At 43.9% G+C, this 18,171-nt stretch overlaps 1 long non-coding RNA gene across 2 annotated transcripts in view; it reads right to left on the bottom strand.

Annotated features, from left to right (window-relative positions):
• Positions 1-443: 443 nt before the first annotated feature.
• LOC138525784 (uncharacterized) overlaps positions 444-18,171 on the bottom strand; it is a 167,643-nt gene continuing 149,915 nt past the window's right edge. For both annotated transcript variants that reach the window (XR_011283429.1, XR_011283430.1), the window contains exons 4-5: positions 726-792; positions 444-600 (exon numbers count right to left, since the gene is read on the bottom strand). This is a non-coding gene — a long non-coding RNA (uncharacterized lncRNA). The remainder of the gene's footprint in view (positions 601-725; positions 793-18,171) is intronic.

Below are 18,171 nucleotides of genomic sequence, written 5' to 3'. Positions count from 1 at the left end.
GCACAAAAATACAAATTTATTATAATTAAATTCCATACTGAACAATTGTCCGACTAGTACATGCATTCATCTAAACATTTAGGGGGTAATTCATGGATTATTTGTGCCGAAAAAAATAGGATTTGTGCGCCATTCTGCCCGCAAATCCCCATTTGTTAAACTGGGATTTGCGAACAGAATGGCGCACAAGTCCTATTTTTTTTCGCGCAAGTAATCCATAAATTGCCCCCTTAATCTACTCTGAACTGTTTTTTTTACAACCTAATGGTACAAATGTGTACACATACTCTACAATAAACGCACTCAATGCCTAAGTGCATCCTAATGCCTACTGGGTATCTGTGCATACTCTTGTGGTTACATCTATACAAAAAACAATTCCATACACTGCTATAATGTCCTTTTTTAGTAGAAAAGTTCAAAACAGCCTTACTCACTGTTATATTGTCCCTTATGTGATTCTTCTTAACAGAGCAACTCGCTGCTATGATGTTCCCATACATGTTTCAGTCCTTCTCTCTTTATTATGCCTTCTTCTTCTTCAGGGGATAATGTCATAGAATAGTTGTATTCCTTTCTTATATAGAGTTTCAACAGATGCTGTATAACAATATACAAAAAATATATACATATTTTCAAATTAATAACTGAAAAAAACCTTAACCGCATGAAAATATATTATTGTACATCAATAAATTGCAGGTTAAAATCAAACTAACACCTACCCATTGGAGTTTGATTCCCTCTCGTGTATTGTAAGAAATATCTTTACATCCTTCAGTTTCAATCAGTCTGGCAGGAGAGAGACATAAATTAGCTATAATGTATACGTTGTTCGTCTCTAAGCTCTACATTATTTTACCAAATTGTATTTTTGACTTATGTTCATTAATAAAATCCCTATTATTCTGAGATATTTTGTAATCCTCGGGGAGGCCTTGTGCCTGACTTGTGGTACAGCCCGTAGAATTTGAGAATAGAACCATCCACTCCTGTTCTGTGTCTTTACTTTCAGGTTATTTACCTGCATTGGTAAAAACAAAACAAAAATAACATACTACAATTAGGAAACCTTTCCCCTTAGTTCATCTCCTTCCTTATTCCTACATTAAGTCTCGCAGTGAGTGGGAGAAAGAGAGGGGCATGCAGAAGGGAGTGGTCACAGTTTTTATCTAGTTGGAGATTCACTCATTCAAGTCAACCCTTTGGGGAAAAACGGGTTAAGATACCAAAATGATAGAACCATGGTGCTGCCTCCACAATTGACTACATATTTTTAAAAAATGTTAATCAGAGAATGATACATGAATTCAAAGTTGAGGCGGCGTCATTGAGCGATCACGCTAGGCTCTGCCTCACATTGAGTGGGGGAATAATGGGGGTAGTTAATAGGGATGGGCCAACAAATCAGTTAATCTCCAGCAAAAGAGTTCGGAAAATAGTGAAGGCCAACAAAGCCAATCACAAACTTGACCTGTGGTTGGCGGAACTGTCTGAAGATCAACGCAATGATCTGACTATCCCTTTGCAATTTTCCAATATTCTATCCAAACTGGGCTCCTTGGGACTGGTGAGTTCTTGGCTTAAGAAACACAGACTCAAATTGTATAGTGCGAAAAATCAAACTCTTTTCAAGAAGTTGGTTGACAAAGACACTCGAGCAATCTGGAGGATCCTGAATGGCACTCATGACAAACAGGCAAGCGAACAATCATGCTCTGTATCAGAGGCCGAGTGGTGCGAGTACTATACATTATAATTCTCAGGGCATAATTGCACCAGAGGCGCTAGACCACACCACAAATCCCGAGACATGGAAGTCCGATTTTGACACTACATACATCAGCATGGCAATTAAACAATTTAAGAATTCTTGGGCATGGGTTCCGGACAGGGTGTCTAATCAATTTTCTAAGGGGAATCCTGTTCTCTATTCAGACATCCCACTCAGACTTTTTCAGTGTTTTTCCAAGGGTATGGACTGCACAGAATCCTGAAGAACAGCAACTGTAATTCCTATCTTTAAAGGCGGCGAGAGATCAAGTTCAGCCAACTGCAGACCAATTGCTCTGATAGATTTGGCTGCTAAAATATTTGCCAAACTGGTGCTGAAGGACCTGTGTAAGTAGATAGAGTGGTGAGACAGGGATGTGTAGTGGCCCCAACTATCTTCTATCTGTACTTAGCTGACCTATGGAAGGAAAGCCTGGTATGGGGTGGGTATGTCCCTAGATGGTAAGACCTACGGGTGAATATCATTGCTTACGTTGATGATCTGATACTAATGGATTACACCCCTACAGGCCTTTAGAGGATCCTTGATGGTGTCCACGCCTTTCTGGTGATAAACCATCTGAAAATCAACCCAGCGAAATCCTACGCTATGACGTTTACAACCAAACACTCAGGCAGTAGATATACATGACAAGTAAATCAACAGCAATAAAGCAAGTTACCAGTATAAATTATCTAGGCTTCCCGATCTCTACAAAGTAACATCTTAAAACCCAAAAGGGGAGGATGGAGGGGGAAACTTAATGCATCTATTAGTCTGATGAAAATACTAAATGGGAACCTCTGTGCATACTCTAATCAAGCTATACAAACTTAAGATAATAACAGCAATATTGAATGGATGTGAATTAATACTCTTTGTGGATCGGTCCTTCCTAGATCACCTAGAAAGCAAAATATGGAAGACAGTGCTGAATCTTCCAAAATCTACTCGGATGAGTGTAATTAGATTACAACTGGGTTTGACATCATAGTGGGCACGACACATTGTCCATACTAACCAAATAAGGGAATGTGAAGAACAGTCACTGGCCTTCTATGTAAAATAAAGTATGCAAACTGTCTCTGGTCATAAATAATTTCTGGCAACATTTTATAAAAATTGCAAGACCTTTATAATTATGATACAACTGGAGAACAAAGACAGCCCCTTTGTCATAAAAAACAAAATAAAGCAGTCGGAAAGAATGTCTGATTATGAGGATCTTGGCAGGTTGCAATTACATAAAAACAATCAAGACCTTCGTACCCCGTCATATGAGCTAAAACCTTACATACAAAAATGCACCTCCCGAAGCACAGGGATCTTTATCTAAGATATCATCTGAATTCTCTCCTGATGATGGAAGTCGTGGGGCCAAAACATCAGATTTGTAGAGAAATGTGAGGCTGCCGTGCATGTGGCCTAGATCCGATTGAATCCCTGTTTCATTTGGTCTTGGAATGCTCAGCATTTCAAGACAAAAGAACCCGTCTCCTGGGAGACATTACCCACTCGATCTCCCGGGTACTTTCAGATAACCTTTTGGTAAGACTCATGATGACTACGAATGAGAGTCTAATAATTGCCCTCACGACCTTGCTGACACATATATTTCTGGAACTAAAAAACAAAATCCTGCATGGAGATGCAGATTGTCAGAGCGAACTGGGAGATCGAGGAACCCACCCACGGGGCCCTGACGGGTTTAGGATGGTGTGACTTATGAGTGACAAGGAGGACAGTCTTAACTTATGTTACAGCTTATCCTCGAATAGGAATACGGAATTTGTGTGGTAATGGATCCACTCCTATGACAGTTTCATGGATAACTCTGGTATATGATTGAGCTATGTTTGCAATATATCTAATTTCTGTTTGTCGCATTATAATGTGCATTTGTTTTCATTTTATTGTAGTGTATAAGTTTATTGTATAAACTAAACACACCGTTTCTTTTTAAATAATAATAAAAAAGAAAATTCACGTTACACATTTTCCGCACAGGAAATGTGCTCTTATTCTTTCTAGGCTCCCAGATCTAATTCTTGGTAATGATCCTTGTGCTTGTCTTTTATTGGTCATTTTATGTTTGATTACTAAATCACGAAGGCTTGTGCTCATTTTGTAGGAAAATTGGAGTTACTCGTGTTCAGAATGTGCCAGTTCTTTTGATACGTTTTTGAATTGTGCAAGAGATTGTAGTATAAGTAGTAACTACCACCATATGTATGTTGTTCTCTTTTAAGTATCCCACTTTGGGTTCCAGTAAAGATGACCTATTGTTGGTGCCTGCTCTTCTGTCTGTATTCTTGAATTGATGCTCTTTAAAGCCTATATGTGTACCCTATATGTGTACCTTTGTGTTCGATTTTAATGGTGTCTTCTTTATATGCCTTTTTGGGAGTGTGTTATGCCTCAGTCGTAAACATTGTACAAAAGTAATATTTTCTTTTATATGTTTTGGATGGTGGCTGTTTTTTTTATGTAATAAGGCATTTGAGATATTTCCACTGTGAGATCATGTCACTGTGAGACTTTACCACTGTGAGACTTTACCATTGTAAGATTTTACCATTGTAAGATTTTGCCATTGTGTGATTTTACAACAGTTAGAATTTGCCACTGTGAGATTTTGCCACTGTGACTCATTTGCCACTTCGGGGGTTTGCCACAGTGAGGTTCTGCCACTGTGGGTTTTTGCAATTGTAAAGCTTTGTGTCTGTGTGATGTTGCTGCTGTGAGACTTTGCCATTGTGACTCTTGCACTGTGGAATATTGCCATAGTGGGGTTTTTGACACTGTGATATGGTGCCACTGTGGGGTTTTTTCAAATGAGAAATGCTAGCAAAATGAGATTCTGCAACTTTGAGATATTGCCAGTCTAAGATTTCACCACTGTGAGATTTTGCCATTTTGAAATTCTACAACACTGATATTTTAACACGACCAGGCCTAGCCATTGTGAATTCATGCCAGTGTGTGTTTTTGCCACCATACAATGTTACCACTGCAAAACTTTATCATTGCAAGATATTGCCACTGAGATGTTTTGCTACTGAGAAATGTGTCCACTGTGAGACTTCACCAGTGTGAGATCTTTCCAATGTGAGATCTTGCCACTGTGAGACTGTAACATTTTGCCAGTGTAAGGTTTTGCCACTATTAGGCTTTGCCACTGTGAGTTTTTACTGCTGTGAGGTCTTGCTACTGTGGGGTTCTGCCACTGTGAGATTCTCCCACTGTGAGATTCTACCATTGTGAAACTTCTAGCACACTGAGATTCTGCATGCCATTGTGTGTTTTTACCACAGGAAGATTTTACCACTGTTTGATTTTACCATTGCAAGATTTTGCCACTGTGAGAGTTTTGGTATTGAGAAATGTGGTCACTGTGAGACTTTACCAGTGTGAAATCCTAACACTGTGAGATTTTACCACTATGAGTCTTTAGCACTGTGAGAATTTACCATTGTAAGAGTTAGCCACTGTGAGGTTTTACCACTTGCGGTCATATCATTGTCAGAAACAACCCCTGTGAGACTTCTACAACAGTGAGATTTTAACACTGTGGCATTGATATTATCCTCTAACCAACAAAATACAAAATGCTAGTTTGTACAGTCCCCCAATCCTACTTAAATATTACTGGCTGTGATGTCAAACAGCGAGGACAATCAACCAAGACTTCTACCACAGTGATATCTTAACACTGTCAGACCATGCTTTTGTGAGTTCATGCCATTGAGCGATTTTACCACCTCGTGATTCTGCTACAGAGACATTTTTCCACTTTGGAATTTTACCACTGTGAGGTTTTTGCCATCGCCAGAGTTTGCCACTGTGATGCTTTGCTGATAATATTTGTATTCAATACTCTCCCACTATAATCCACCACCAATTATATAGTCTGTCACTTTTAGTCGGGCACGCCACACCATAGTTGATCACAGGAGCAGCCCTGCCTTGAGGATACTATACTCCAGTGAGACTTGCCTGCTGTTGTTACTGTGCCACTGCCATATCGCGTCGCTGAGATTATGTCCACTGATTTTGTGCACAGCAACACTATCCCAGGTATAATCACGTCCAGTAAATGTTGTGTCCCTGTGATACTGTGACCCTGAAATATTTTGCCCCTGCAATACTTTGCCCGTACACTATTCTTTCCCCTAAGATATACTTGTGAGGTATTGTATCCCTGTGGTACTGCACCACTGCACTAATGCACCCCTGTGATATGGCACCCCCTTACATTGCATCCTCCCACACTACTCCCCTGTGATATCTTTAGCCCAGAGACACCTTAAGCCCTGTGATCCCTGTGTCATTGATATTATCCTCTATCCAACAAAATACAAACAGCTAGTTTGGACAGTCCCAACAAAATGCTAACTAAATATTACTGGCTGTGATGTCAAACAACGAGGACAATCAACCAAGAAAAGAAAGTACCGCTCATGACCTTGTGTTCAAAGTGGGTACTTCCCAATGTTTTGTTTCAGGGGAGCCAATTGCGAGTGGGGATGGAACCTAAAAGCTATATCACAACAAGGCGACTGGTTACCCCTACCTCACCAGCACACCTGCTAACAGTAGTACTCTCCCATGGCTGAATAACCTACAGCATTATATCATACACAAAATCCTTTTCTTTACAGAACTTAAATAAGAGACTCACTGTATTCTAAAAAGCAGATTTGTTAGAAATGGTTGTACCACATCACCTACCTACCCCAAGACACCAATTTGTTTTTTGATATTTGTAATGTTTGATCTAATCTTTGGTAATTGTTACCATTGATTCAAATGAATTGTAGTATGTAGTTATAGTTGTATGTATACATTTGTACTATGGCATATGCAATTTGATGAAAATAAAATGAATACTTTTCTATTTTTGTATAGAAAAGGTTTTTGTGGATGCCCAAAAACACAAGCAACAACTCAACCAACCAGCCAACTACAGAAACAACCACAAGACTTAACAAATTCACACACATTTTAAAAGAAAAATGTCCTAACCTAGTGAAGCACGAAAACAAAGCTGGATTGCCAGTATACCCTTTCCCATCAGACATCACCCAAGAGACACCTGCAGAATACTTTCGGAACCTCATGAACCATTTGCTGACAAAATGAGCCATACCACAAAGTTTCAAAGCGGTACACATTAATCCACTCCTCAAATACCCTTGGGAAACACTGAAGACTTAACCAACTGCCGGCCTATTTCAAACATCCTTTTCTTGGCGAAACTACTAGAAACCTACTTATACAAGCAAATCCTGAAATATGTGGAAAGCATCCTGACACTAGAACAGGCACAAGTCTGTTTCAGACCCATGAGAGGAATTTAATCAGCACTACTATTCATCTGGGATGACCTAAAAAGTAACTCCAACTCCAACATCACCTCAGAAATAATTCTACTAAAGCTTTCAGCATCCTTCAACACAGTCCAACACTAAACAAACAACAAAAGACTTCAAGAAATAGGGATCAGGAACACGACTTTGCTATGGATAAAGTCCTTCCAAAAAGAAATAATGGACACAACCTGGCTACAGCCTTCAGCTCAGCACAACACACACCAACCTGGGGGATTCTACCACAAGGTACATCCTTCTTGCCACTACTCTTCAACATCTACATGACCCGACTCATCAAACTTATCAAAAGATATGGACTCACTTGCTACACCTCCAGATATGGCATGCATGGACGTCATGGAGGCTTTGAAACAGTATATTCTAATTCTATGACAAGTCCAGAGGCGAGCATTATGCTTTTCTTCTTTATTACTGCCAAACACAGCAATTCAAATTACCATTTTTCATTTCATAAACTTTTCTTTTTTTTTTTTTAAATGAACTTTTTTAAAGAACATCTGAGAGTAAACAGTCTCAAACTGGGGCTACAGTACAACTCCCATGAGGCTCTCTGCTATCTGTAGTCCCTACCTCAGTCTCGCTCTCCAATGATAGTGCCCCCAACTGGTATAAACTCCTCTTGGATACAGGTGCCTTCCTCTTCTTTTTTGCTGCTGGGCCCAGATAAGTGACATTTTGCTTCCATTCCAGTCAGACAAACGTTAGACTACATTTAGCATACTCAGCATTCTCAGTGGGCCGCGCGTGTAATAGACACTTCTAGCCATGTTAAGCGGTATATGGTATAATATTTCAAGCGACCGTTTATTATTCAAGCGCAGCGTTCTGAGGAAAGCGCGTGTGTAATTCCAAACTCCCAGTCATTTTACACTCGCATTCTCGTGCGCAGATCCACGCGAACAGAGTCAATATACTTAACGTGATACACAGAGGGGAAACGGCCCACGTGCGTCATCTCTAGCGTTTGGGCTAGTTTCCCCTCCAGCATCCATCAGCCGTCATACGCGATCATCCGGAAGCGAGCCGACAGTCGAACACGGCTGCGGCGTCGTTCATTGCAGGCTCTGCGCAAGCGCATGCATGCGCATCCGCACGCACAGTGGCCATTTCAGTTTTCCTCTCATATTAACGGCCACGCAGCTCACAAACACCTGGGGTTTCTCCTCGTAAGGTTCACGCTCCCAACCAGAGGCATCATAAAAATGTTTCAAAAAAGTTAAAAAGAAGGGGGATTAAGATAGACTGAGTAGCAAATGGAAGTGCTACATACTGACCCTTTCAAACGGCTGCTGAGCTGAGAGGTCAGGAGAGTTTCCATCGATTCCTGAGTGAATACCACTCATAGGAATTACAGAATGGTGTCAGACAGAAGCCAAGAATACTGGGAGGAATACGAGGAGCAGGAGGAGGAGCTGCAGGAGGAAGAGAGGGATCTATACCTCAGTTTCAAAAAAGTCCTAGGGGACTCCCTTGCCAGAGCAGTAGCTCAGGGAGTACAACCCATTCAGGAGAGATTGTCAGCTCTCGAGAATATTTTGGGCAGTAATTCTGGTTTACAAGATCCTGATGAGGGGACCTCCACTAAGCCTCTGGATGACTCTAATAGGGGGTGTAAAGTAGCCCGGAAGAGGAAACACTCTTCTACCCCCCCCACCCACCCCGGGTTCAATTAAGGTGACTCGAGAGAAGCCCCTGGAGGCAGCTGATGCGTTCCTCAGACTAAAAGACGCCTTCATGGCCAGATGAGCTATGCCCAGCCTCCCCCTCTACCCCAGGGGAAGAAAATATAGGGAATGCTGCTTCGTCATCAGAAGAGTTTGATCATGAAGAAGAGGATGACGAGTCTCAAATCATGGATAAGGTACCAGATCATCCCAAAGCAGCAGGTACCACCCAAGCCAGCATAGTGGAAGGTATCCCAGAAGCCGATATTTCTGATATGTTTGAACCGGACTCAATCCGTCATCTGTGATCCACTGAATGTACCCCGTCACCTAGAGTGGCAGCCTACATGGCCAAATGAATAAGGAAGCCACTAGAGAAGGAGACAAGGTTTAGACTTAGAGCCGAGTGCCCCAGGCCGGAGCTCAGCGGCAAAGCATCGGAGACTCCCGAGCTAGACTCCAAAATGCTCTCCTTTGTCTCCAAAGCGAGCAAGGACCTCAGGGAAGGCATGGACCGCGCTTGGAGGTCCTGCCAAGACAAGGTTCTTGACCTATCAGGCCCTATTGCAAAAATAATGGACTTGGCAGAAAGGTCCAAAGATACGGGAGAACCGGTGGACCCCAACTTCCTTGCGAACTGGGCACAGCGTGCTGTTTGCATGCTCGGAAACGCTAACTCAGCCATGTCGGCAGAGAAAAGAAAGTCCATGCTACTTAAGATAGACGCCAAGCTAGGCGATCTAGCCTCGTATGAGGCAGGACAGGGCCCCCAGGGACTCCTCTTCAGCGACACCTTTGTAAAAGAAATGAGTAGTTTTGTGGGCACCTATGCCGCTCTAGAGAAAGCTCAGGCTTCAATCAAAAAAGTATTCCCCGGACGAGTTTTTGCCAGGGCCGGTCGATTCAGAGGCCGTTCGACCGGCCGCTTCAACACGAACAGAAGGCCGCAAGGACCCAGGGCCCAGTACTGGGAGACACGCCAGCAAGACGCGTTCTTCCCGAATTGAGGTAGAGGATTCAGAGGAAGAAGAGGAAGAGGCTATTTCAGACACCAAGGTAGCAATCCAGGTGAGAGAGCGCAGTGCGAAATACCCACCAGTGGGGGGCAGGACACAGCTATTTATGCACAATTGGCGAGAGCTTTCGTCAGATGCCTCGATTCTCCAGACAGCGCAGGGCTATCAGCTAGATTTCATGAGCTTTCCGGTCCAGGAAAGACCTCCGCCACGCATTATGAGCTTGGAGGAAGAGAGGCAGTCACTAGACATAGAGATTAAAGCAATAGCGGAGAAACAAGCGATAGAAAGAGCGCAGCCTCACTCACTAGGTTTCTTAAGCAACATGTTTTTAGTGCGCAGGAAAGGGAAGGTGCGGCCGGTAATCAACTTAAAGGAGTTGAACAGCTGTCTAGTTTACAAGCACTTCAAGATGGAAGGAATCCATCTCCTGGCCGACCTGCTCCGAAAGGAGGATTGGCTAATGCGGCTAGATCTGAAAGATGCGTATCTGACCATTCCCAAAGCACCGCAATACCGGCACTTCCTCCAGTTTACATGGAGAGAGCAGACGTGGCAGTTCAAGACGCTTCGATTTGGCCTCGCCTCAGCCCCCTGGGCTTTCACCAAACTGATGAGACCCCTCGCGGCAGCGCTGAGGGACGAAGGGCTGCGAATGATAGTATATCTAGACGACATACTATTCATGGCCGAATACAAGCAGAGACTACAGCAACAAGTGCAATGGGCGATATCCCTAATATCGAGTCTAGGGTTCCTAATAAACTACAAAAAGTCAGAGCTGTCTCCATGCAAGAGAATAGAATTTCTAGGCTTTATGATAGACACAAGGAAAGCCACCTTAGAATTGCCTATGGCAAAGATCAGATCAAAAAAGCGAGATCTGAAATCGACTCTGAGGAAGACGGTTATATCGCTTCGGAATCTAGCCAGGATAGTTGGATTTCTAGCGGCATCCATCCAAGCGATTTTCCCGGGTCCCCTTCACTATCGAGCTCTGCAAAGACTCAAGATAAAGTATCTATGCAGAGGGTGGAGGTATCACCAGTTAGTTACTCTAGACCAGGAGAGCAGATCAGAGATCCAATGGTGGCTCAGCAGCATGGAAGCCTGGAACGGGTGCTCCATATTCGGGGAAATACCAGAAATGATTATAGAATCAGACGCCAGCAGATCGGGCTGGGGAGCATGATGTGGTCTAGTTGAGACAGGGGGAAAATGGTCTCAAGAAGAACTAGAGTTACATATCAATTGCCTGGAACTTCTAGCAGGCTCCTTCGCAATTCAGACTTTTTCCAGGGAGAGAGAAAAATGTTCTATTCTCCTCAGAATGGACAATATATCGGCAGTTCGATATATCAACAAGCTAGGAGGGATGAAGTCCAAAGTGTTAGCAGAATTAGCCAAGGATTTCTGGCACTATTGCCTGCAAAGGGAGACAGCTGTCAAAGCAGAATACCTTCCGGGAGTGAAGAATGCAGTAGCGGCCTGGAACTCCCGGTACCTCACAGACTCGAGCGACTGGATGTTACACACATCGGTCTTCGAGAAGTTACAACGGAAGTGGGGTCCGTTCGATACAGATCTGTTTGCGTCAAGGCTAAACTCCAAACTCCCCAAGTACTTCAGCTGGAGACTGGATCCAGGAGCAGCCGGGACGGATGCCTTAGTGCAATGCTGGAGGGGTCACATCCATCATGCCTTTCCCCCCTTCGTGATGCTGGCAAGGACACTAGCCAAGGTCCACAGAGAAAAGGTGGAATTAGTTCTAGTGACACCAGAATGGAGATCGCAAGCGTGGTTTCCAGTTCTGATGGAACTTTCCACAGTTTTCCCGCAGAGGATTTCCCACAGAGCAGATCTCCTAGTAGATCCGAGAGGCATGCCTCATCCCCTGATTCAGGGCAACAACCTCAGCCTAATAGCGTGCAGAGTTTCAGGTGCATATGGTGCTTGTCAGGCCTTTCAGAAGAAGCTACAGAGCTCATCAAAGTATCATGGGCACCATCCACAATCCAGAGCTACAGTTCCGCTTGGCAAGCCTGGGAATTATGGTGCACGCGGAGGAGTGTTTTTCCCCTTTCAGCTCCCATAGAGTATATACTAAACTTCCTAGCGTCACTATCTACAAGCGGGAAAGCCTTCAGGACAGTTGGTGATTATAGATCTGCTATTTCAGCAGGGCACAAGTTAGTGGATGGGAAACCTGTGGGGCAGCATCCAGCAGTAGTTTGGTTGATTAAGGGTGACAAGATGACAAAGCCTCCAGAGCCAAGGTACTCAGTGCTGTGGGACGTTAACAAGGTGTTAAACCTATTCGAGAAGTGGCCAAGGAACGACCTACTGTCAAAGAGGCAGTTATCTGGGAAGCTAGCTACTCTACTCTGTTTAGTCTCATGCAGAAGGGTATCTGACGTAAAAGCGCTAGAAATTGATAGAAAGATCTTCTACCCCGAAGGTATAGCGTTTAGCATTGCACAGGGAACTAAAACTAATTCTAAGGTTATTTCTTGCCCTTACTTTCCTGACAACAGTAAGCTATGCGTTGCCAAATGTATTAAATGTTACGAAGCAGCGTCAGCAGCGGATAGGCCATGCAGAGTAAAGCAATTGCTCATAGCGCGCAGGAAACCTTTTAAGTCTGTAGCCTCAGCTACCATAGCTAGATGGCTGAAAGCGAGGACACACTGCTCCACACTTTGCAGTCACACTTCACGGGGCCCACGATTCAAGGGAAAAACATATTACACATTACATTAATGTGTAATCAAAACAAAAGAAATAGAACTACGTCTGAATAAACCCTGGCAACCTGTGGTGTCATCAGAAGTCAAGGGTCGTGTGATGTCACTTCAGCAGGCATTTTGGTGAAATGTATTTACTTATTTATGTATTGCTTGCTTGTTAGGCGCTTATACAATGAAGATTGCCAAAGCGCACAGCACAGGAAGTCTTGACTCTATTAAAGACAAAAGACTCTATTTGTTTTGATTACAGATTTGTGTAATGTGTAATCTGTTTTGCCCTCGAATCGTGGGCCCCGTGAAGTGTGACTGCAAAGTGTGGAGCAGTCTGTCCTCGCTGCCTGTGCTTTGGCTCCTCCTGCTTCAGCTTCAAAACGCTGCTTCCGGCGAAGCGTGACTGCAATATGTGGAGCAGTCTGCAGTCTGCGGTTTTCAGGGAAATGGAAGAAAATAAAAGGTGGGTAAAAAGTCTCTGTCAGTGCTAGGGCTGATCCCACTGCACTCCGGACATAGTACCTGCCGGCACCTCCACCACTATCCTCTGACTAAGGTGATCCCTCTTCAGCTGAAATCTACTGTCCTGACAACAATGAAAGGCACCAAGAAGCGGTATAATCATATGAGCATGCAAACCTCCTCCCTCGTGTGTGCAGAAACTCCTAGGGGATCTCCGCTAATCCCTCTATACCAGATAAATCTAAGATCCCTGTCTTCTCTCCCCTATGAAAGACTAAATCACTGATTGAAATAAGCGAAACCAACCCATGGGATGAAGTCACAGGGGCTGACTTCACTCCGGCCATCCTGGTTGAAATCACATTAGGCAGGATTTCGGGACTGGTCCTCAGAGACGTAGAGCACAGACTGGCATTTCTCCAATGTAGGGAAGAATAAGCCTGTAGAAAGAAATCATAGACTCTGCTCAACAGATCGAGAGATTAAGCACATCTCCTCGGATGTTTGAAACTCAAACCAAGTTAAGTTTGTAGGATAGTAGTATAGCAGATGTAGAGGAGCACTATGAGGAGGTAGAAGAGCTACTCCACTCTATCTTGACCCCCCCGCTGATCCCCCAGTGGATTCAGAGAAGAGCAACTCCACCTACATTCCTTTAATGGCGCTAAACATTGATCTATAATCTTTTATTAGGCTGTATGATATGTCATCTACAAAGTCAGGGGAAATACTACCATCATGGAGGAAATCCAAACTCTATAGGTGGAGGGGGGTAAGCTTAAATTGGACATGACCACATCCAAGGAGGATGACATTTCTGCACACAGCATCTGTCGCACAGGCGGCCTGGACAAGGGCACAATCAAAGTAAACATATCAGAACCTCCCACTGCCACTAGTTCTTGTCAGTCTGTCTCCCATCGGGCTACATTGGAGAGCTCAAGAATCTCTGTATCTGTGAAGGACATGGTAGCTTGGTAGGGACCTCTCACACTAAATCTGTTCCCCAGTGGAAGAAAAATGGGGGCTCACACACATTTCTAAGAAATATGTTTCACACAATTAGTAATCTGAGGGCTCTGGAGACCAAAAGAACTAAACCCAGTGTGTCAAAGATAAACACAAACATACCTACTGGACTTATCATGGATAAGAACATACAAAAGTCAAAGTGCAATAGGAGCGAAAACAAGCACAACAAGACCTCTATGGATGACTGGAGAGGATGAACGCAAAGAAAAAGAGAAGAGAAAGTCCTTTAACAAACATGGTCCTCCCAACACAAGGGACCAAACCAACTCCGAATTGTCAGAGGAGAAAAAGGGCGGAGAGTGTTCCCAACCCATATCACGTGACTTGTCCTCAAGCTAGTGCTTTCAACCTGAATCACACGACCAGCCTGCAAGCTAGTGGAAGAGGTGCAGTGGTCAATCTTCAGCCATATGCACCAAGGGGGTCTCTGCAGGCATACCCAAAATCTATGGCTCAATTTCCCAAGCCCTTGATATTTGAATCAGTCTTTGAGGAGGAACAATATACTCAGCTGAATGGGCCAAAAATACTGTCAATGCTGTCCTCAATACCACACCTCTCACCTCAAGACCTGAAATTTGTACATATGAGTGACCGATCATGCTTAGGTAAGTGCACCATGCACCTCTCAACTTCTCATCGAAATTGATTGAAGATCTGGTCTACATGTACCAAGAGGACATCCTGTTACAGGGCTTTGAATGCTACTATGCCAATTTAGGACAGAAGCACTCCACCAACCCGCGGCAGAATTTAATGGTGACATGTCATTTTGACTATCACCGACGTTGGCCCACTAATCAATCCTATCCAGACGCAGGGTGGAGATGGCTGGCAGGAACCCTGCTCCCTATCCCAGCCCTCCGACCTGGCTTTTAGATTGAAGCTATTGTGCTAAAACACCCAAGGTTTCAACTTTTTTCTACAAGAAGAACAGGCAAGTAAACTATCATCTTATGGCATCCTTATTTTCCAAGAGACGTGGTTGCTGGAGAACCCTGTGATTGATGGCCGGAAGATCAACCATAAACATGCCATCAAATGGTCGTAGGACCGTCCCATGGGCGGTCTGCTCACGGCTCTGTAAATTACCCAAAATTGCTGTATTAAGAACTGGCCTTGTAAGACCGCAGATTTTCTGGCAACAGTGATTATGGAAAGCTTAACTTCTCCAATCACTAAAATGCTAATAATTAAGATTTACTTTAATTCGTTATCATCCCCCTTTGAGGAGGTGCATGAGGTATTGGAGAATTTGCTGATGAAATGGTGTGCTTTGTTCCCCCTCACTCCTATTATAATAGGGGGGACTTTAACTGTGAGTGCTCATCCAGTTTGAGGCGGAAGGTTTTGAGGAGGAATCATCCACTACATTAAGTCTCGCAGTGAGTGGGGGAAAGAGAGGGGCACGCGGGAGGTAGTGGTCAAAGTTTTTATCTAGATGCAGATTCACTCATTCAAGCCAACCCTTTGGGGAAAAAGGGGTGAAGATACCAAAATGACAGAACCATGGTGCTGCCTCCACAATTGACCATATATTTTTTAAAAATGTTAATCAGGGAATGATACATGCATTCAAAGTTGAGGTGGCATCATTGAGCGATCATGCTAGTCTCTGCCTCACATTGAGTGGGGGTAACGGCAGGGGTAGTTAATAGGGATGATGCAACAAAATCAGTTAATCGCCAGCAAAAGAGTTAGAAAATAGGGAAGGGCGACAAAACCAATCACAAACTTGACCTTTGGTGGGCCGAACTGTCTGACGATCAACGCAATGATCTGACTATCACTTAGCAAATTTCCAATATTCTATACAAACTGCGCTCCTTGGGACAGGTCTCACGGCCACTTTCCGAGGACTTTATGCGAAAAAGGAGGTCAGGCTGAAATTGAAAAAAATAAAATCCAAAGTGAGTAAAGGGTAACATTTTTCTGAAGGAGTGGAACTACTAAAAAATGAATACAGCTCTTGTCTTAAGACACACAGGGCCTCATTACGAACTCGGCGGTAGCCATGCTGCCGAAATCGCGTCCGGGTTCCCAGAATGAGGAATTACCGGGCCATTTCCAATTCGGAGGGCCTGGTAATTCCTCCTTCGAGGAACCCGGACCCAGACCTTCCCCATTCCCATTTCAGCCCCCATAGGGCTGAATGGGAATGGGCGAGGGAGCAAACAATGGGCCGATTACGAGCAGCCTGTTGTTTGCTCCCTCCTCACCTCGCGGGACCCGCTCTGCACGTCCAGACTTGCAGATCGGGTCCCGCGAGGGGACCTCGTAATCAGGTGGGACGGGGTTGACGGTGCCGGCATCTTTACTGACGCTGTTAACCCCGTCCCGCCTGGGTTATAATGAGGCCCACAGACTCAAAGTGTAGAGTGTGAAAAATCAAACTCTTTTCAAGAAGTTGGTTGGCAAAGAAACTGGAGCAATCTGGAGGATCCTGAATGGCACTCATGACCAACAGGCAAGCCAACAATCGTGCTGCGTATCAGAGGCTGAGTGGTGTGAGTACTATTACAATAAATTTAATTCTGAGGGCATAATTCCACCACAGGCACTAGACCACACCACAAATCCCAAGACATGGAAGTCCGATTTTGACACTACAGACATGACCATGGCAATTAAACAAGTGAAGAATTCTAGGGCAAGCGGTCCGGACGGGGTGTTGAACCAGTTTTATAAGGGGAATCCGGTTCTCTATTCAGACTTCCTACTCAGACTTTTTCAGTGTATTGCCAGGGGTATGGACTGCCCAGAATCCTGAAGAACAGTAACTGTAATTCCTATCTTTCCTACCTAGGCACAACATCTGAGAGATTCGGCTGCTAAAATCTTTGCTAAACTGGTGCTGAAGGACCTGTGTAAGTGGATAGAGAAGTAGAAAATTCTCAGTCCCCTCCAGACCAGGTTCAAGAAAGGCATAGGCGCCCTGATGAGCCCCGTAGCCCTCTCGGTATGTACTACAGGCAATGGAGGACTTTTTATTAAAACATTGTAAGTAGCAGTGCTGGAATTGAGCGCCACCTTTGACAATGTTAATATCCAAATACTACGGAGCAAACTTAGACATTGGGGTATTGATGAGGGCCTATTAAGAATGATGCAACAGCTATACAGGGACAATTCGATTGAAATCAGAGTATATAGTCAGGTGGAGCTGCCCAATTTAATCCCTATCACTAAAGTGGTGAGACAGGGATGTGTAGTGGCCCCAACTATCTTCTATCTGTACTTAGCTGACCTATGGAAGGAAATTCTGGTATGGGGTGGGTATGTGACTAGATGGAAAGACCTACGGGTGAATATCATTGTTTACGCTGATGATCTGATACTGATGGATTACACCCCAGTAAGCCTTTAAAAGGTCTTTGATGGTGTCCACGCCTTTCTGGTGATAAACCATCTGAAAATCAACCCAGCGAAATCCTACGCTATGACATATACAACCAAACACTCAGGCAGTAAATATACATGGCAAGTAAATCAAACTGCAATAAAGCAAGTTACCAGCAATGTTCCCTCTAATTATTTTTCTCTATGTGCGGAACCGGTTGGCTGTTGTGCGCACATTATTTTCTATGTGCGCAACTGACTAATGAGGTAAGCCAGTTTGTGAGCTACCATCGCAGAAGAGAGTTTGCAAAGGAATTTCCTCTACCCAGCCACTGCAATTCTTTAAAAATCTTTTTCCAAACACATGGGCTAAAATAAAATGTGTCATATGTGATTATACAGAAAACTCATTAACCAGTCCAAGACTTCAGTATCTGCCACAGTACCTTGCAAATGTACTTCTGCGCAGAGAAAAATATCGGCCTCATTATGAGTTTGGCGGTAAGTGGTAAAGTTGGCGGCAACTCCATTGCTGCCAACTTTACCACTACGCCAAATTACGATTTCGGGCCTGGAGTGGAAGATTTTCCTCCAGGAAAAATCCTGTTGGTAAACCCTCAAACTCAATACCGAAATCGTCAGAATTTCCAGTGCGGTAATCCCGCCAAAAAGCCACATTTATTCCAATGGATTCAATATGGACTCAATATGAATGGGGAATTACACTGCCATCACCAGTTGTAATCTGGTGGA

This window comes from Ambystoma mexicanum, chromosome 7p (genome assembly GCF_040938575.1).
Source record: "Ambystoma mexicanum isolate Mex_15411 chromosome 7p, UKY_AmexF1_1, whole genome shotgun sequence".
NCBI classification, from domain to species: domain Eukaryota; kingdom Metazoa; phylum Chordata; class Amphibia; order Caudata; family Ambystomatidae; genus Ambystoma; species Ambystoma mexicanum.
The sequence above is the reverse complement of the archived record's forward strand: the minus strand, read 5'-3'. Positions and strand labels throughout refer to the sequence as shown.